The sequence below is a fragment of the Arvicanthis niloticus genome, chromosome 15 (genome assembly GCF_011762505.2).
Source record: "Arvicanthis niloticus isolate mArvNil1 chromosome 15, mArvNil1.pat.X, whole genome shotgun sequence".
Taxonomy (NCBI): domain Eukaryota; kingdom Metazoa; phylum Chordata; class Mammalia; order Rodentia; family Muridae; genus Arvicanthis; species Arvicanthis niloticus.
Window position 1 is genome coordinate 2150783 of NC_047672.1, and position 20306 is coordinate 2171088.

Genomic DNA, 20306 nt, shown 5'->3' on the forward strand with positions numbered 1-20306 from the left:
CTCTCTAGCCCCTCTTCCTTTATAAGTCTTGCTATGTAGCTCAGCGTGTCCTTAAACTGGCAGTAATCCTTTTGCCTCAGCTCCTGAGTGCTGGAATGTGGCAGGGAGAAAGATGGTGCCACAGTACCACACCCTTCCCCCTCTTGAGACAAGAGGCTTAAGGAGCCCAGGCTGGCCTTGAACTCTTGCTCTTCCTGTCCCAGTCTATATGCTAGAATTACAGGTGTGCACCACCACACCCAGCCTCATTAAAAGTATTTTTTGTTAAAATGTTCTAATGTGTATTTTCCCCCAAGTTAATACTGTCCAGTTTGGACTTGTAATGCCCTGAAGGTGTTGCAGGGCCTCCCTGGAACCCCTGGAGGGCTGTCCCCTGGCTGTGTCTCCAAGGTGCTTGGGAGGAGTTCCTACCGTCTTCCTTCTGGCAGAACTGGACTGAGGATGTGCAACAAGACCCAAGAATTAGTGACTGATCTCAGGAAGCCTTCACAAGAACTTGCCAGTGAGCAGTCCCCTTCTCTTCCTTCCTTCTAGCTGTGGTTTGAATAGGAAAGGTCCCTCATGGACCAGTGTGTTTGAAATGCCTGCTTCTAGCCCATGGTACTGTTTTTTTTTTTTTTGGGGGGGGAGGGAAGGGAGGGGGTGTGCTTTTGGAACTTTTAGAAGGTAGAGCCCCACTGAGTGCATGACTGAGTGTTGACCAGGAGGTTTACAGGCTGCCTTGTCAGTGGTGCATGGCGCCTGCACCATGCCTTCCTCATCGAGGTGGACTGGATCCCCTTTAATTGTGAGCCATAGTAAGCTTTCCTCTTGTCAGTTGCTTCCTTAAGCCACTGGCCAAGTCTAGCAATCAGCACTGTTCCTGTCACCCTGCACTTTCTATGTTTCTCTTCTCATCTGTTTCCAACGCTGTTAATTTCCTGCAGACCAGGTGTAACGCCATTCATTTCCCCCTAGGAAACAGCAACAGTGGTGCCCCGTACCCGAAAGGTAAATGTTCCAGCTTCATCTGTGCTGTGGCGCTACACAGTGACTCAAAGCAATGCCGGGAGGAAAGGGTTTATCTGGGCAGACAGTTTATAGTCCATCCTGGAGGGAAGTCAAGGCAGGAGCTGATGCAGAGGCATCAAGGAAGGCTGGCTTCCTTTCCATGGCTTGCTCAGCTCGCTTTCTTACACAAACCAAGACCACCAGCCCAGGGGTGGGCCCACACACAGTGGGCGGGCCCTCCACAACAATCTCCACACACACTTACCCACCGGCCAATGAGTTCCCTCTTCCCAGATGATTCCATCTTGTGTCAAGCTGACAGACAACTATCCAGGACAGAAGCCAAGGCAGGAAACTGGAGGCAGAGACATGGAAGGACTCTGCTCACTGGCTTGCAATCCCTGCTTGCTCAGCTACTTTTTCTCATACAGAACAGCTCCGAGTCTCCTAATCAGATAGCAATTAAGAAAATGGCCCACAGACATGCCTACGGGCCTGATGAGGCGAGCCCTGGGCCAGGCTCTCCCTTCCCAGGAGTATCTAGGCTTGTGTAAAGTTGAGGAAGCAGCACAGGATGTTTCCTATTTAGTATCAAGTCCTGGCCAGTAGGACTCCGTTAGACTTAATATGTCTGCTCTTACGCTTCAGTTTTACAAAGTTAATGTGGGCGAATTCTAAACACCCAGAACCTCAGAGTTCAGAAGCCATGTACCTCACTTTTTAGGAAGCCCCTGTGTCTCAGAGCTCTGGCAGTGAGGTAACTCAGGGGACTGAAGGGACAAGTGATTCCTAATGGCTGCCAGCCTTCCACTCTCCCTGGTGTAGCACAGTTCCCTGACTATCTTTTGCTCAGCACTGATTCCAGTGTCCTTAAGTCTAAGTTTTATCTAATGAACACAGAATCTTCTTAAAAGCCATGGTTTCAGTGGAGTGATGGCTTGGTGGTTAGAGCACTTGTTGCCGGGGCAGAGGGCCAATGTTCCACTGTGAGCATCCACACTGTGGCTCACAACCATCCTCAACTTCCAGGCAATCTGGCATCGTCTTTCCTCACCAGGCACCAACATGGCACATACATATACACATATGCAGGTAAAACACTCATGCACATACAAAAAGAAATAAAAGCAACAACTAAAATCTATGGTTTCTTTTGCAGTGAATAGGAGTCTAGGTTTAAAAATGTTCAACCCACCCTGTGAGGACAAGCAACCCCAGACTGAAGGACTGACAGTAAGTAATATTACAGGAGGGACCAGTGGGGACAGCTTGGTGATAAAGGCACTTGCTGTGTACGTGTGGGGACCTGAGTTCTAATTTCCAGAGTCCACATAAAAGCCGGGAGCAAGAGCATCTGCACCCCCAGTGCTGCTGTGGGGAGATGAGAGTCCTCAGAAGATCCAGGGCCTGCTTGAAAACAACCCATCTCAAACAAGATCGACGGTTGTCCTTGGATCTGCACACAAGTGCTATGGCACACAGGAATGCACACACACACACATACATACTACACACACCACACACACAAACCACACACACACACATACATACTACACACACCACACACACAAACTACACACACATACATACTACACACACCACACACACACACACACACACACACACACACACACACACACGATAGAGAGAGAAAGAGAGAGAGAGAGAGAGAGAGAGAGAGAGAGAGAGAGAGAGAGAGAGTGAGTCAGTAGTCCTGGACATGCCTAGAGGATTACATTCTTCCTAGAGGGCAACTTCAAAACTCAAAACTCAAAATTTTAAATCCTGGCACAGGACTCCTCTACATTTAACTGAAGCCAAGTGTTACAAAAAAAATCCTTCCCAGGTCCCCCATCTCCACCCAGATTCACTCTGAGTTCACTGGCTTCCTAATGAAGCATAGGTGAAGGGTTGCTTACGGGCGCCTATGTTTGATGGGTCACACTGCATTTTTTTTTTTCTCCGGTTTTTCGAGACAGGGTTTCTCTGTGTAGCCCTGGCTGTCCTGGAACTCACTCTGTACACCAGGCTGTCCTCGAACTCAGAAATCTGGCTGCCTCTGCCTCCCAAGCGCTGGGATTAACGGTGTGCGCCACCACCGCCTGGCCACACTGCAGTCTTTACCCAGCAGAGATGAGGCTTCCCCACAGGCACATAGACAGAGGCTAGTCTTTCCAGCCTATACCACCTAGCCCTTTCCTGAGGTCAATTTACGTTTTCTTGATGGAGACGGGGTCTTACCATGTAGTGCATTTTTGCTTGGAACTAACTCTGTAGACCAGGCTTGCCTCAGGCTCAGAGATCTGCCTGCTTCTGCCTCTGGAATGCTGTGATTAAAAGTGCACACTGCCCTACCTAGCCTTATGATGTGGGTTTCCAACATCTGAGAGAGCACCGCCTACTTTATGGGGCCACATGTTCTCTATAACACCCTGCTAAGTTTAGGTTTAGCCCTCACACGTAGATTCTGAGTTACCCTCACATTGGCAAACTTCAGAGAGGAGAGTGTTTCTTGCTGCAGAAATGCAGGGAAGTCTTCTGTCGGTCATGTGGATCCTTGCCTGGGAAGTGATGGTTAAAAACCGATGCTTACTGATTTGACTAGTTTCTTTTTTATTTTTAACTATAGATGTGCATGAGTGGCGTGTATGCATGTGTGCAGGTGCTGGCTGCAGAGGCCAGAAGGGGGCGTTGGAGTGCCTGGAACTGAGTTACAGGTGGCCATGAGCCTTGTGACATGAGTACCAGGAGCCAAACTTGGGTCCTCAGCAAGAGCAGAATTGTTCTTGACTCTTCTGCAGAGTCTCCAGCCCATAGTTTGACTCATTTCAAATTAGGTAAATTTGTTTCTGCACAGACCCTAAGAATCCCTTTTCTAATGGTGATCTGCTTGACCATCACAAATACCTTATTATTCTAAAGGAAGGTGGCTGGGTCCTATTTTGTGTGGTAAAATAACAGGGCTCCACCGGCAGGAGAAGGCACATCAGCCTTGTGGGCTAGCACAGAAAGAATTAAAGAGGCATCAGTAGAATAGATCATAGAGCAGCCTCATAGTCTGGGGAACTACATTCCCCGTGGAATCTTTAGGAGCCATCAGACTAACTTTAGAGCACCATCCAGGAGCCTGGTAGAGAGGCAGAGTCCCAGGTCCTGGGTGTGAGCCTGAGCCGTGTGCATTTGAGCAGGGACTGAGCTTAGTGCTGCAGCAGAACATCAAGACCCGACTCCCAAGTGCCCAAGTGGTCATGAGCACTCCGTCCTAGGAAGTACTTGTGACTCCCAAGTGCCCAAGTGAGTGTAAGCACTCTGTCCTAGGAAGTACTTGGATCGGGATTCATGGTCATGTAGGACAAAGCAATCCCTCGTGGTCTGTGTTAGTTCACAGCCGACTCTAACAACTCAGTCAAGGGCTATTTAGTATATTCTTCTGAGCCAGGTTCCAAGACCTATGTTATGTATATAAAGATGTATATTTTACCCTTAGTTTCTATGGCTGGGAGACAGGCTAGCCTGGAGAGAGGAAACAGTCCCAGATACCGTGTTGGGCTTGTCCTTCAGTGCTGAAGTTATGTGGTGTGCCGCCATGCACCGCCATGCCAGCTCCCCCTGAATGCTGAGGATGGAACCCAGGGCCCCCAGCGCACTGGGCCAAGTGCTCCAGCATTGAGTCATAGCCCTGGCCCCTAATTCTTTAATTTAATAGACCTTATTAGATTTTAGCATGAAGAATAGGACATGTTGCTTTAATAAGCCTCTCACTCACTCAAATGTAAAATGCATGTTCTCATATGAAACCAGGTTTGCTCTTTCTCTCTGCACACCCTGCACTTCATTAGATGAGCCCAATTTAAATGGCACACTGAGCATTTAGGAACAGTCCCAGAAGCGCTCTGCTAAACAAATAAAGCTACAAAGTTGAACACAATGTTGAGCATCAGGAAAACAACAACCATGGGTGTGGACGGCTGAAAACCTGCTGCTCGGAGGAGCCACATGTGACCTCAGGACAAGAGAACAGTGTCACTGGCCAGGCAATTCAGCCACCTCCACCCACACTACAGTTGTTTTCTACCTACACTGTCCAGGAACAGTCTGCTTCCTATTCTCTCACCAACAGCCATTGATAACCGAGCACCTCCTAAGCAAACAACAAAGCAATAAACTTGGTGGAAGCTATAACAGTATAGGATTGAAAACTAGTTCTTTGGGAACTAAGTAGGAGATTAGCCCAGATAGTACCCAAGTCTCAAATGGAGGATACTGTAAGTCTGTAGATGCTAGCTCTGGCCAAGGAAGATCAGAGAGGCCTCACAGGACATGAAGGATTTAGCTGAGGCTGGTCTTGAACTTGCTTTGTAGCGGAGGATAACCCCGACTACCAGGTCCTCAAGTGCTGGGATTTAGCCTTGAACAGCTCAATAGATTAAGTTAAATAAAATCATAGAATCAATGTCAGTCCCGAGGGAGACAGTCTTCCTCAAGGTGGCTCTTATGGTGGTTCCCTTAAAGAAATGTTTTGAGTTCAGGGTGTCTGGGATTTGGGTCTGAGGTCTCGATCTGTCACTGTCCTACTCAGGCATCAGCCACCACATAAAGAAAGCCATCATGACTGCATGCCAAGCTGATCTAGGCATGGGAGCTCTCTCTCTGCTTACCAAGCTGATGCAGGCATGGGAGCTCTCTCTCTGCTTACCAAGCTGATGCAGGCATGGGAGCTTCTCTGCTTACCTGGCGAGATGCTGGTGAGTTAACTTCATTTCCTCGCCCTTGGGATCCCCTCACTGTTTTGGCCAGGAGGAGGAGTGCTGGCTGAAAATGACATGGAGGTGTGCCAACCACTCTCCATATTGCCCTGGTTCACTGTGCCTTCTGGGGTATGCTCTTCCCATGGAGGGAGGGCCTAATAAACACTGCTGGCAGACGGATTACCTAAAACTATCAAGCAAAGCTCTCTGGCCCATCCTTTCTAGGTTGCCAACAGAAGAAATACTCACTAGTGAAAGAGGAAAAATAAAGTAGAGACTCGGGAGCAGCTGGCATAGGTGTGGTTGTAACAGTCACATGTTTTGCTCCTGTTTAGCAGTGACCCGACTTAGAAGCAAAAGTAGAAGTAAGGGTAAAAGAATAATCTCGTGAGGTTCTTCCTATTTATTTATTTATTTATTTGAGACAGAGCCTCACTATGACAACTTGGCTGTCCTGGAACTCCCTATATGGGTCATGGCTGCCCTCAAACTCATAGGGATCTGGCTTCCTTGGCCTCCTGAGTGCTAGGATTAAAAGCATGTGTCACCATGCAAAGCTAATTATTTATTTTCAATTTTATGTGTATGGGTGTTTTGCCTGCATGCATGTCTGTCATCATATGAATGCAGTGCCCAGAGGCCAGCCAGAAGAGAATTTTGGATCCCTAGAACTGGAGTTACAGACAGCTACAGACCATCTGTGGTTTTAGGAATTGAATCCAGGTCCTTTGCAAGAACAAGTGTTATTAACCACTAAGCCAACTCTCCAACCTGTGAACATATTTTAAGATTTTTTATATTATACATTTAGTGTGTATGTGTGTGTGTAGGTGTGTGACCCACCACCCATGTATGGTGGTCAAAGGGCAGCCTGAAGGAGTTGGGCCCTGAGGATCAGATTTGGGGAATCGGGCTTGGCTGTCAAACCATCTTGCAGGCCCAACATTTAATATAAGAAACGCTGCAAGCAAAGCCAAGTGCTCACATGGGGACACATGAAAGTGACTGGGTCAGGCTTAGGTTAGGGGGAGCCAGCAACAGCTCTTTGGAGAAATGGACATGCCAGTGGGGTCTAAGGACCATATACAGGTCTGGCTAGAAATCACCCTTAAGAGAATGACTGCAAACAGATGAAGGGCTGGTGTCAGATATTTTTCTCAAAATGATTCCATTTAGATAGAAAAATGCATTCTAAGTTATAAGATGTGACAGACTGAGGTGTTTTAATTTGTTTTTTATTTTTTTACTTAAGACAGGGATTCACGCCGGGTGGTGGTGGCGCACGCCTTTAATCCCAGCACTCAGGAGGCAGAGGCAGGCGGATTTCTGAGTTCGAGGCCAGCCTGGTCTACAGAGTGAGTTCCAGGACAGCCAGGGCTACACAGAGAAACCCTGTCTCGAAAAACCAAAGACAGGGATTCACATAACCCAGGCTGGTCTGACTTTTACTCTTCTTGCTTCTACCTCTGGAGCGTGGGGTTGCAGGTATGTGCTACTTACTTACTTTATGCTGTTTTGGAGATTGAACTCAAGGCCTGGGGCAAGCTAGGTATGAAATCTACCAACTCAGTCACACCACCAGCCTTGTCTTAGGGTTTTATTGCTGTGAAGAGTCACCATGACCAAGGCAACTCTTATAAAGGAAAACATTTAATTGGGGCTGACTTACAGCTTCAGAGATTAAGTCCATCATCATCGTGGAAGCATGGCAGCGTTTAGGCAGACATGGTGCTGGAGAAGGAGCTGAGAGTTCTGCATCCTGATCTGCAGGCAGCAGGAAGGGAGGAACTAGACATTTGGATCAGCTTGAGCATCTGAGACCTCAAAGCCCACCTCAAATGACACACTTCCTCCCTAAGGCCACACCCACTCCAACAAGGCCACACCTCCTAATAGTGCCACTCCCTGTGAGTTTATGGGGGCCATTTCCTTTCAAGCTACCACAAACCTAATAGTTTGGAAATTACTTATTATCATATGTGGGGTGTGTGTATGTGTGTGTCAGTCTGTCTCCATTAATTCCAGGCTAGCACAAGCTCCCTACAACATGACGTATGTAAATTAGCACAGAGAAGTGAGTTAATGTCCTGTTAGAATAGGACAGAACTGGACTTGACCTACTGTCTTGTCCTCTTAAGATAATTCTGGAAACTCATTGTTTTTAATGAGCCTAAAAGAGTTATTTTTAATTATGTAGCTGGGTGTGGGTTGGTGTGCTTACATGGGGTGCCTGTGGAGGGCAGAGGCATCAAAACCCCTAGGGCTGGAGTACCAGGCCAGTACCTGTGTGGGTGCTGAGCCTGGGTGTCTGTGAGCGCACGTGTACTCTCTCCAACACTCCCCAAAAGGTTTAAACCATTACAATGCTTAAGAAAACCCAAAAGAGCATTAACAATAGAGTTAATATCATTTAAATTTTTCTTTGTTCTTTAAAATGCCTTGTTAACATCCATTGGCAGAATATAATACACAATTATTTACAAGTTGGAAAGAAATGATCTTTGTTTGTTCATTTAAGACAGGGTGTCACTGGGTAGCCCAGTCTAGACTGGAATTTGTGTTGTCTTCATCTCCCCTCCCGCCTGTTGAGATCACAGGCACGTGACACTGTGCCAGGCCAGAAGGAGGCTTAAGCAGCAGTAAGAGTTCTGGGAGTTTGGTCTAAGGAATTCAACATACGTGTATGCAAAATGTCTACATATAAGTTGTCCTGACCCATGTCGTCCAGAAAAATAACTCAAGACACTTCCATGTGAGAAATGACTGGAGTGGGAAGTGGGGGTGCAAGAGAGAAGGGAGACAGCGAGCACGCGAGCCTCATATAGATGTGACACCTTTCGCAGGAGAAGGCAAAGCAGCCCTGCCATATCTGGCCCAGTCTCAAGGTCTTTCTAGAGCTTGGTGCAAACCTCCATGACTTCATAACTTACAAAACCAGCACCGTGTGGATGAGGCTGCCATGTCCCGTTGCCAGCTTCAGATGTGTTCTAATTCCTACCCACCACGGCTGGAAAGGCCTTCATGTGCTTTGGTGGCTGAACCTGGGGACACATCCAGAGGCAGTTTCTTTCTAGCCAGGAACACTTTCAGTGGAATTTGCAGCTGGATCTCTCCCCCATTTGGATGAATGTGCATACTTATAAGTGGGTTGTGGGTGGCGGTCTTTTCTATGGTGCCTCTGCCCTGTCTACCACTTGAAGCTTACTCTCCTTTCCTGCCACACTGCAGGCTTCCCTCCTCTTTGTACTCCACCTACTGCTCTCTGTAGACCTGGAAAGCTTGAGCCGGAACCACACCACAGACTCCATACTGTGCTGTCTTGGGATTTCCTCTACCAAACAAATGAGTCCCTTACTTTTGAATGTGGCCTTATCCAGTGCAGCACCCAGCCAAGCTCATGCTCTTCTCTGATGCCTCCTCAGCTGGGAATTCACTGTCTGTGTTTCTCTTGGCATCCTGGGCTTTTGTTCCCCACCAGAACAGCCTGTTAAGCTAGGTTGACAGAACTCTATTTCCTAGCCTTTGGTAAGAATCTTTCAAAATGCCCCTGAAAACCAGCTCCAGAGGCCACAGTCAGGCAGTCCCACCAGTGGCTTCATTTCTTGGTCCAACGTGTAGGAGTTACTTTCTCACCCTGTGACCAAATACCAACAAAAATGAACACAAGGGAAGCAAGGTTGATTTGGACTTATGGTTTGAAGGAACAGCCCTTCATAAAGAGTGTCACAGTCGGGGGCTGGACAGAAACATGCTCCTGTAGCCAGGCCTCTCCCTCTTTTTTATTCTAAATTCAGCCTGGCACATTAGTCCATGCACTGTCCACATCTGGAGGGAGTTCACCCCTCTCAGTTAAAACTCTCCGGAAACATCCTGATAGATACATCCAAGATATAGCTCTTAGGGGATTATAAATTCTTCCAAATTCTGGGATTCCAAATCTTACCAAGTTAGCAAACAGAACCAACCATCACATCTATTTTTACTGCTTTCAACAGTAGTGATGTAATCATAACGTTTCTTTACTTGAGACAAGGTCTCGTGGATCCTAAGCTGGACCTGAACTTGTTATGGAGCCAAGGATGACCCTGAACTGATGTTCCTGTGTCCTATACAGTGTGCTGGGATTTCAGGAGTGTACACGTAAGACTAGAAGCCAGGGGTTCATGCATGCTAGGCAGACGTTCTACCGACCGAGTCACACCCCCACTGAACCTCAGAGTTCTTCACATTAATTATCAAATATCTGGTGCTGTGAGGACACAGGGAAAACGGTCTGAAACTTAAACCTATATGCACACATTTGTTACAAATATGTGATTTGGCAAAAACCAATAAAATATGATCAAAAAAGTAGTATAGAAGATTGGATTAAAATTCCATGAGGAGGAATAGAAATAAAACTAGAACTAGTATAAAATTCTGACTGTTGCCGGGCAGTGGTGGCACACGCCTTTAATCCCAGCACTTGGGAGGCAGAGGCAGGCAGATTTCTGAGTTCGAGGCCAGCCTGGTCTACAGAGTGAGTTCCAGGACAGCCAGAGCTACACAGAGAAACCCTGTCTCGAAAAAAACAAAAACAAAACAAACAAACAAAGAAAATTCTGACTGTTAAACTCAAGCTTTACTTTTAAAATTTACTTTGAATTTTTTAATATGGCAATATACATGTGTGTTTACTGTGTTAATCATATTAAATGTGGTAAGTACACATACATCATTGTGCAGACAACTTAAGAATCATTTTATCCTGTAAAGCTGGAAATATACACCATCAAACAATTTCTCTTTTGCCCTCCTCCACCTTCTTTCCCACTTCTGAAAGGTAGGTCTTGCAGGGTATACTTCATAAATATTTTACTTTAAAATGTAAGTGGCTAGAGGGATGGCTCTGTGGTTAAGAATGCTTGCTTTACAACCATTAGACCTGGAGTGTGGGTCCTAGCGCCTTTATTGCAAACCTGGTCTCCCCCACACCTGTAACTGTAGCTCCAAAGAGAGGAGAGACAGAAGGCTTGCTGGGGCTGGCAGCCAGCCCCAGATTCAGGGAGAGACCTTGCTCAAAGCATAGGTGGGCGTGGTTGAGGAGGACAACAGTGCCTTCTGGCACAGAGGCATGGATATATACGTGTGTGTGTGTGTGTGTGTGTGTGTGTGTGTGTATACACACGTACACGGAGACATATTCACACAATAAACAAATATGCTAGTATGCCAGGAATTAAATAACTTGGCATTGATTAAACTAAAAATGAAAAATTTGAAAAAGTCAAAAGGTTTGAGTGGATGCATAATTTTCCAAATTTCTTTTAGGGAGAATGGGAGTGGGTGGTTGTTATTGTGTGTACCTTTTCTACCTCACCAAAGCTCTGGGAATGGCCACGCTACCACCTCCTACCCAGCTTCCCTTGAACCCACAAATTAAAGACACACACACACACACACACACACACACACACTCACACATGTTCATTTTCAACTTGCCTTCTTGGCACAATTGCTGGGCATTATTAAACTCCAGCGGCTAGCATGCCCTTATTTATTTATTTATTTATTTATTTATTTATTTATTATTATTATTTTTGGTTTTTTGAGACAGGGTTTCTCTGTGTAGTTCTGGCTGTCCTGGAACTCACTCTGTAGACCAGGCTGGCCTCAAACTCAGAAATCCGCCTGCCTCTGCCTCCCAAGTGCTGGGATTAAAGGCGTGTGCCCAGTTTAGCATGCCCTTATCAATACTCTGAGCTCTGCACCTCCCACCTGCCCTAAACTTTAGTTGCTCAGGGACATTTAGTCCCTGCTAAACACCCCTGACCACCTGCCTGTAGGAGCAGCCTGTGTAGCCACTCCATTTCAACATCTCACATGGCTGGTCAGCTTTCCTCCATCAGAAGCATGGTGGACTCTCTTCTCCTTTTCTTGCATCTGTTTCCTTGCCTCTAGGGACCCAGAAGTCCCGCCTATTCCTTCCGTCCAGCTATTGGCCCGTGGCTTCTTTACTGACAGATCAAGAGCCAACTTGGGGAACAGGACCTCAGCATCAACACTAACCCTACAGTTGGAAGATGCTTGTCCCCAGTGGCACTATTAGGAGGTGTGGTCTTGTTGGAGGAAGTGTGTCACTATGGGGCTGGGCTTTGAGAGAGCTTCCTCCTAGCCGCCTGGAAGACAATCTTCTCCTGTTTGCCTTTGTTACAAGATACAGAACTCTCAGCTCCTCTAGCGCCATGCCTGCCTGGACAGTGCCGTGACCACCATGATGCTAACAGACTGTTCTGAACCTGTAAGCCATCCCCAATTAAATGTTGTGCTATATAAGAGTTGTCTTGAGCCGGGCAGTGGTGGCGCACGCCTTTAATCCCAGCACTCGGGAGGCAGAGGCAGGCGGATTTCTGAGTTTGAGGGCAGCCTGGTCTACAGAGTGAGTTCCAGGACAGCCAGGGCTACACAGAGAAACCCTGTCTCGGGGAAAAAAAAAAAAAAAAAAAAAAAAAAGAGTTGTCTTGGTGATGGTGTCTCTTCACAATAATGGAAACCCTAACTGAGGCAGGGAGTAATAAGAAGCCTCACGATCTTAACTTGGTTTCTGTTTTACACATGGGATTAAATGATACTCACTGTAGTACATCAGCAAGGGTCAAGGGCTCTTGGTATCAGACCTGGTTGGCTGGTACTCTGTGATTCAGGCTGGCCTCCCACATGCTGGGATCACAGGAGCCCATCACAGTGTCCAACTCAAGAACTGTAGACTATTGATACCCAAGTGTTCATTCCAACCATACCCTCCATGCCTACAAACTTTATACATGTGTCTTTGTCAGTGCCCTACTGCTGTGAAGAGACACCTTGAACACAGAACTCTTACAAAGGAAAACATTTATCTAAGGCTGACTTACAGTTTTAGAAGTTTATCATCATGACGAGCAGGCAGACAGACAGACATGGTGCTGGAGAAGTAGCTGAGAGTTCTATGTCCAGATCAGCAGGCAGCAGGAAGAGAGTTATATTGGGCCTGGCTTAGGCTATTAAAACCTCAAAGCCCACCCTCCAGTGACACACTTCCTCCAACAAGGCCACACCTCCTAATCCTTTTTAAGAGGTACCACTCTCTGATGGCTAAGTATGCAAATATATGAGCCTATGGGGCCATTGTTACTCAAACCACCACAACCTATATTTGTATTTTCTTTCTTTTTTCAAAAAGATTTACTTAGCATTTTATTTTTTAATTTTTAGACTCATTGTGTATGTGAGCATATTCAAGTGTGTGTGTGTGTGTGTGTGTGTGTGTGTGTGTGTATAAGCCACAGGTAACACTGGGTATCTTCCTACATTACTTTGCCCTTTGTTTTTAATCAATAATCAATCAATCAATTAAATTTATATGTATGAATGTTTTGCATGTATATTTGTCTGTGTGTCACATGAATGCAGTGTCCATGGAGGGCAGAAGAGCACTGAATCCCTAGAACTGGGGTTATAGATGGTTGTAAGCTGCCATACGTATTGTAAGAGTTGAACCCTGGTCCTCTGTAAGGACAACTACTGAGCCATCTCCAGCCCCTCCACTTTACTTTTGAGACAAAGTCTCTCACTTAACCTGAGCTCACCATTTTGGCTAGACTGGCTGGCCAGCAAGCCCACAGGTTCTACCTGTCTCCCTTTACTTCCACAGCTGGGGATACAGAGGAGTGCCATTATGTCCAGCTTTTATGTGGGTGCTAGGCACCTAACTCAGGTCCTTTGCTTGCAGGGCAACAAGCACTTTGCCCACTAAGCTTCCTCCCCCAACCTTACTTATTTAGATTTCCTTTTTTTTCCAATGAGGTTTTTTTTTTTAAAGACTTATTTTATTTATTTCATGTGTATGAGTACACTGTAGCTGCCTTCAAACACACTAGAAGAGGGAATTGGATCCCATTACAGATGGCTGTGAGTCACCACGTGTTTGCTGGTAACTGAATTCAGGACCTCTGGAGGAGCAGTTGGTGCTCTTAACCACCAAGGCATCTCTCCAGCCCAACTTATTTAGATTTTCAATACTGCATTTACAACCTTATCAGGAATACTGTATACATTGTAATTTATCTGTGGCATGTTAGATTTCTGTACAATGGATTCAAATGGATACGCCTTACTCCATAATATAATCACTGTTTTAAGATAAACTGTACAACCATAAGTGACCCTAATAAGGACTTACAGAAGACAGGAGAATTTAGAGGCCATGTAGTTAGAAGAATGTAGAAGAATAAATCAGGTCACAGTGATGACCTTCCAACAGGGCTCCAGGAATTAGGAATTGTATTATAGATGTTAAAGACACAGACTACATAGCCACCCACAAACATTCCTTCTTCTTTCATAGGGATCCCTTAAGAATTTCTGAAGTAAATGAATGGAGCCAGTTATTATAAAGCTCAAGTACTGCTATTTTTACGTCATCCTGGATTATGTGCTCATTTGCTCCTCAGAAGAAAAATCACATTTTTATTTCTTATATTTTATTTATATTAGAGTGGGCACTTTAATATTAATTCAAATATCTACCCACTAAATGCAAAAATGTTAATGCAATATTAAAATCGAAACTTAAATGAAAGCAAGGGAATGTTATATTAAGGTTTCCATGGAAACACTTATTACACGTGCCAGCTTCTGAACCGCAATAAGGTAGTTTCCTATCAAGCTCATATCAAGTATAATTCTGAAAGGGTTTGAAGATGTATAGGTTAATGTGTGTCAATTTGAGACTTCAGATGAAATGTGATATAAAGCATCGGACTGAAGATATGCAAAACATTAGCCTGTATTCTTAATTTAGACAGTCCTACCCAGGTCAGAGGCACACTGCCCAAATTCTAAATGACTTGCTAGCTCCACAAAAACCACAGCAGTCCCTATCACAGCTGAAACGAAGTCCTTTCATCTTGAAACATTCACAGAGGTATGAGCAAGCCACTCACTTCAGGGAGAATTTCAAATCACAAGTAACAAATTTTGTTACACTAGGCAAAAATATAAATTTGCCAGTTCATACAAATGAAATGTGCACAAAGCGAACCCTTCAGCTCCATGGAAGCTCCCCAGACTCTACCTTTAAGATAGGCCTGTTTGTCCTACAACCCTTTAATTGTAAAGATTATTGTACTGAAAACACAAAGCTGCCAATATCTTTTAACTAAGAGCCTCCCTTTTAAATGTAAAAGACATAATTGGATTATCACTAAGCCATAAGTAGGGACTTAGGAAAAATATAAACAAATTAAGAGTCCATTAGTAGGAGTCGAGTAGGCAAAACAAGGAGTATTGTAGATGATTAGATTGATACTGTAAATAGAGTGTGTGGCAGCACACAGGAAGTGATGCAGGAGGATCAGAAGTTCCAGGTCATCCAAGTGATGCAAGGATAACCTGGAGTATAAAACAAAACAAAACAAAAACCAAAAACGGGCTCGGGAGATGGCGAAGATAGCACAGTGCAGACAGAAAGCAGGATTAGTGAGTGGGTACCTGGGGCTGGGGAAGAAGGGCCTGGGGTGACAACCAACAGGTGTGGGGTTACTTTAGGAGCAGGGTGGCTCAGTGGTTAACAGCACCTGCTGCTCTTGCAGAGGATCTAAGTTTGTTTTTCAGCAGCCACATGTTGATTCAAGCACACTGTAGCCGCAGTTCTAGAGCACCTGGCGCCTTCTTCTGGCCTCTGTGAGCACAGCATGCGTGCAAACACACACACACACACACACACACACACAACACACACACACACACACACACACACACACACACACACACACACGGGCACGCATGCAAGCACATGCACACAAAAAGCTTTCTAAAAGAAAATACTCTAAAGAAATGTTGTCTAACTTAGAACACTAAAGTCATCACAGAGTATACTTACTTTGTTGGTCCCAGGGATCGAACCCAGGGCCATGTACATGTTAGGCCTTCCCTACCACTAGGCTACACCGTGATTAGTGTACTTCAAATGCATGAACTTTATGTAGGGAAATGCGTCTCTACAAAGCTGTCAAAAAGTATTATTTTAACCAGCATGGCAGCATCCTTGGTTCTTTTGTGGTTTGTTATCATTAGATTTAGGTGTTAAATAAAGATAACTTTGATGTTTGAAAACACCTTCCTAGAAGGTAAAACTTTATGGAAAACTTGCCCAGTTTTGTTCGGATATCAATTTATGTTAACAAACTCCAAATTACATTTTTTCTAGTATTTTCTTTTTTAAAATTAAAATTTGTTCTTGTTGTTTTTGAGACAAGGTTTCTCTGTGCAGCCCTGGCGATACTGGAACTTGCTCTGTAGACCAGGCTGGCCTTGGGCTCAGAGATCCACCAGCCCCTGTGTTCTGAGTGCTGGGATTACAGGCATGTGCCACCACTGCCCAACTGTATTTTCTTCTTTAAAAAGGAAACTTTTTTTCAGATTAGAATTACCTCATTTCCCCTTCCCTTCCCCCCCGCCCCCCCAGTTCTCCCATATACTCCTCCTTGCTCTCTTTCAAATTCATGACCTCTTTTTTCATTAATTGTTGTTCATTACACATATGTGCATACATATATATATATTCCTAATAAACCCTGCTCGGTATGTACAATGTTACTTGTATGTTTTCAGGGATGAGCTTTTGGTATTGGTAAACAATTGGTATGCTCTTCCCTGGGGAAGGCTTAGCATTCTGTCTAAACTCCACCCCACAGCTATCTGGCCCACTATAAAGGGGGCTGCTTGACCCCTCCTTCATCTCTTGTTCCTTTCTTGCTCTCTTGGGCTCTTCCCTTCCCTCCTCCCTTCCCCATCTCTCCACAAGTTCACGGCCAGCTTCTCTCTCTCTCTCTCTCTCTCTCTCTCTCTCTCTCTCTCTCTCTCTCTCTCCCCCCTCCCGCCCTCCCTCCCTCCCTCCCTCTATTACCCTCTGAACTCCTCTCCCCATGCCCTGAATAAACTATTCTATATTGTACTGTTGTGTGGCTGGTCCCTTGGGGGGAAAGGGATGCCTCGGCATGGGCCCACTGAGGCATCCCCTTCTTCCATACTTGACTACACCTCCATAGAACATATCTCCCCTCTCTTTATCTTTTTATAAACGCATCACTATGCCCACTCCAGGTGTTCCTTAGTTGTGTGCAGGGTTGAGGACTCGGGCTCTCCCATCCTCTTCAGCATGTCTACAGTTGTTCTTGTTCAGATCCAGTTTAAGCAGTCAAGTCGTCATGTTGGGAAGACTATAGGTTTCGCTTCTGACATTATGAGGTGACAGAATCTCCCAGTAACTTCCCGATCCCCTGGCTCTTAGTCTTTCTGCCCACCCTTCTGAATGACCCCCAAGCCTTAGGGGTGGGTGGTTATGACACAGATTATCCGTTGGGACTGGGCTCCACAACTCAGCATTTTGATTGGCTATGGTTTTCTGTAATGGTGTCTGTCAGTTGCAGAGTTGAGAGTAGTCAGGAATCATGCTGGTTTAGTAAGGAGGCGGTGTAGGTTCTCCTCTGGGATCAAGATTACTCGCCCTGGGAAGTTTGCTGGATTTCCAGTCAGTTTCTCTGTTGTTGATTGGGTCTTCAATTCAACTGGAAAACTTGGTTACCACCACCAAGGTATGCAGCGACACATTCCTTTAATCCCAACACTCAAGAGGCAGAGGTTTGAGCAGCCCACAGCTGTGCTTTACTGTGGGGACACTAACATGTCCATCATTGCTCTGCTGTCGCTTTGAGTCACTGTTTGCTCTTGCTGTTACAAATGGTGGTAATCAACATATTCCTGTCTTTCCCAGTGCACAGCATCCATTTCTCAACGATATTCACCTCCCAATCCTGTGTGTGCTTGTTCCTTATGGTTCCCCACCCTACAGCCATCAATCGGGGCTCTTATTTCTGTCACCAGTGTAGGTGACGACGTCTTACTGAGATCTTCATATATACTTGACTTTTTTTTTTATTTATTTATGTTGTATGGGGAGGGGGCAGTGAGCACACCACAGTGTGTGTATGGAGGTCGAGAACAACTTGCTCAATCTGCTTCTCTCCTTCCACTACGTGTATCCTGGAGGTGGAACCGGTTGGTGGTTAGTGCTTTTAACTGCTGAGCTGTCTTCTCAACTCTTCATTTGTATTTTTAATTACTGATGACATTGAATCTTATTTCTCATATTTTTTAAAATTATTTTATGTTTGAGTATTTGCCTGCATGTATGTATGTGTACGTACACGTCTGGTGCCTACAGAGGGCGGAGGATCCCTGGGAATTGGAGTTACAGATGGTTGTAAGCTGCCATGTAGGAGCTGGGAATCAAACTTGGGTCACCTGCAAGAGCTGCTGACACTCTTACTTCTGAGCTGTGTGTCTAGTCTCACTGATTACAAACACTGTGCCCTTCCCACACCTTCTGACCCGTTCCTCCCTACTATTTCCCCGTACAGCTTTTATTCATTTCCAAGATTAATTGAACAACCCGTCTCTTCTCTTAGCTGTACCCAGCTGAAGAACTGACAGGGAGTTCTGGATGCAGTGGGATATTGGAAGCGTTATTTCCAAATTGTTTAGCCCATACCATATCAACCCAGACATCAGAATCTGTTTTTGTGGTCTTGCATTCTGCATCTGTATCAACAGGACTGATATCTGGGGTATGCTCATAGACCCAAGTTATCACTGTGGCTAACCTTGACAAGCTGGAAACTGAGTCGGTGAATTTCACATTACTTAACAGGCACCAGTTTCCAAGTAACCCACAGCCCATGGGAAGTACCTACCATGTTAAAAGCCTACCTTTCAGTGGGTGTGGTACCACACACTTGTAATCCTAGTACTCAGGAGACTGATGCAGGGAGACTGTAAATTCTAAGCAAGCCTGGGCCAATCTCAGCCACATAATGAGACTCCATTTTAAAACAAAATCAGGGCTGAAGAGATGACTCGGGGTACATAAACACTGCTCTTGTTAAGGACTTGAGTTCAATTCCCAGCATCCACATCAGGCAGATCACAACTTCAGTTCTAGGGAAATCTAACAACCTCTTCTGGACCCTGTAGGCACCCGCACTCACACGGGCATATACTCCAACACTGACACACACACATAATTTAAAAATAAAAATAATGTTTCCTACTCTGGAGATTAATTTGGTCTTCAGGGACAGTATTAAATTGGGCCAATTTTTATTTATTTTTGTTTTTTGAGACAGGGTCTCTTTACATAGCCCTTGCTATCCTGAACTTACTATGTACATCAGGCTTGCCTAAAAATCAGAGATCCACCTGCTCCTGCCTCACAAGTGCTGGATTTAAGGCGTGCATCAAGATGCCTGGTAAACTGAGGCAATTTTAAAAGGGACATGTCCAACAACATTCCACTCTTAAATGTTTTTACTGTAGGATTTTTTTTATATATACTTGATCAATTCTAGAAAATTATCTTCAATTTCACCGCAAGTCATCATTTCCTGTCAGTGAGCTAGAAACTGTAACTAAAAACCACCTGAGATAGTTTAGATTTTCCCCATTTTCCCTGTGCAAGCACGTACAAGCTCAGCACTGTGCACAGGTGAGGTCATAGCACAAGCTTCCTCCTCATGGTGGTTTCACTGCTATCAGGCTTGGCCGCTGCACTGTCCCAGCGGCCCAGCCTCTTGTGAGCAGGAAGGCTGGCTCTGCTCATGTTTCCACGGGTTTCCGTCCATGGCCTATTGGCACCATCGATTCTTTTATTTCTCACGTGTGTGGTATCTGCATGTGTTCATGTGGATGTGTGTAGGTGTGTGCTGGGGGAACTGTTTCTTCAGTTTTTGTGTCATGTGACTGTAGATCAGTGGTTCTCAACCTGTGGGGCCGAACAGCCTTTCATAGGGGTCACATATCGGATATCCTGTATGTCAGATATTTACATTATGTTTCATAACAGGAGCAAAGTTAGTTTATGAAGTAGCAACAAAATAATTTTATAGTTGGGGGGGGGGGTCACCGCACCATGAGGAACTGTCTTGAAAGCTAACAATTTTAGGTCACCTTCATATTAACCAGACTTAAGTTAGTATTTTGTCATTCCTGTTTCATCTATCCCAAATTTTAAATTAAAAGAAAAATAAGTAAAAAAATGATAATTTTCAAGGTCTGTGACTCTCCCAGCCAGCAGATTCGAGGTAGAACAGTCTAGGTTCATCCTTGTCACCTAGGGTACCACCATTCAGTGTGCAAAGACAGTGGGCTGTAGGTTATAGCACTTTCCTTCCAGAGTGATCACACTCATCTTTGTCAAGGGACAGCAGACACCTGCCCTCTCCCAGAACATAGTGACCCACTAACTTCACATCTCTCTGACACCTTAAATATAAATGTGTCCCAATTTTACCCCCTCCCCAATTTAATGAGGTTATCAAAAACTATGTAGTCAAAGCTGGACATGGTGGCACATGCCTGTCACCTACTGTTTGTACAGCATGCACAAGGCCTTTTGTCCCAACAAACAAACAAACAAAAACAAACCAAATTGAATAAAACAACCCCAAAAAACTACAAATTCTCTGGGCACGGCCATGGTGGCTCACACCT

The 20306-nt window shown here is 45.2% G+C and overlaps 1 long non-coding RNA gene across 1 annotated transcript; it reads left to right on the top strand.

The window, feature by feature from the left end:
- Window positions 1–253: 253 nt before the first annotated feature.
- On the top strand, window positions 254–2223 carry LOC143434495 (uncharacterized). The gene is made up of 3 exons (XR_013103969.1): window positions 254–502; window positions 958–990; window positions 2150–2223. It is a non-coding gene; the product is annotated as an uncharacterized LOC143434495 (long non-coding RNA).
- The last annotated feature ends 18083 nt before the right edge of the window (window positions 2224–20306 follow it).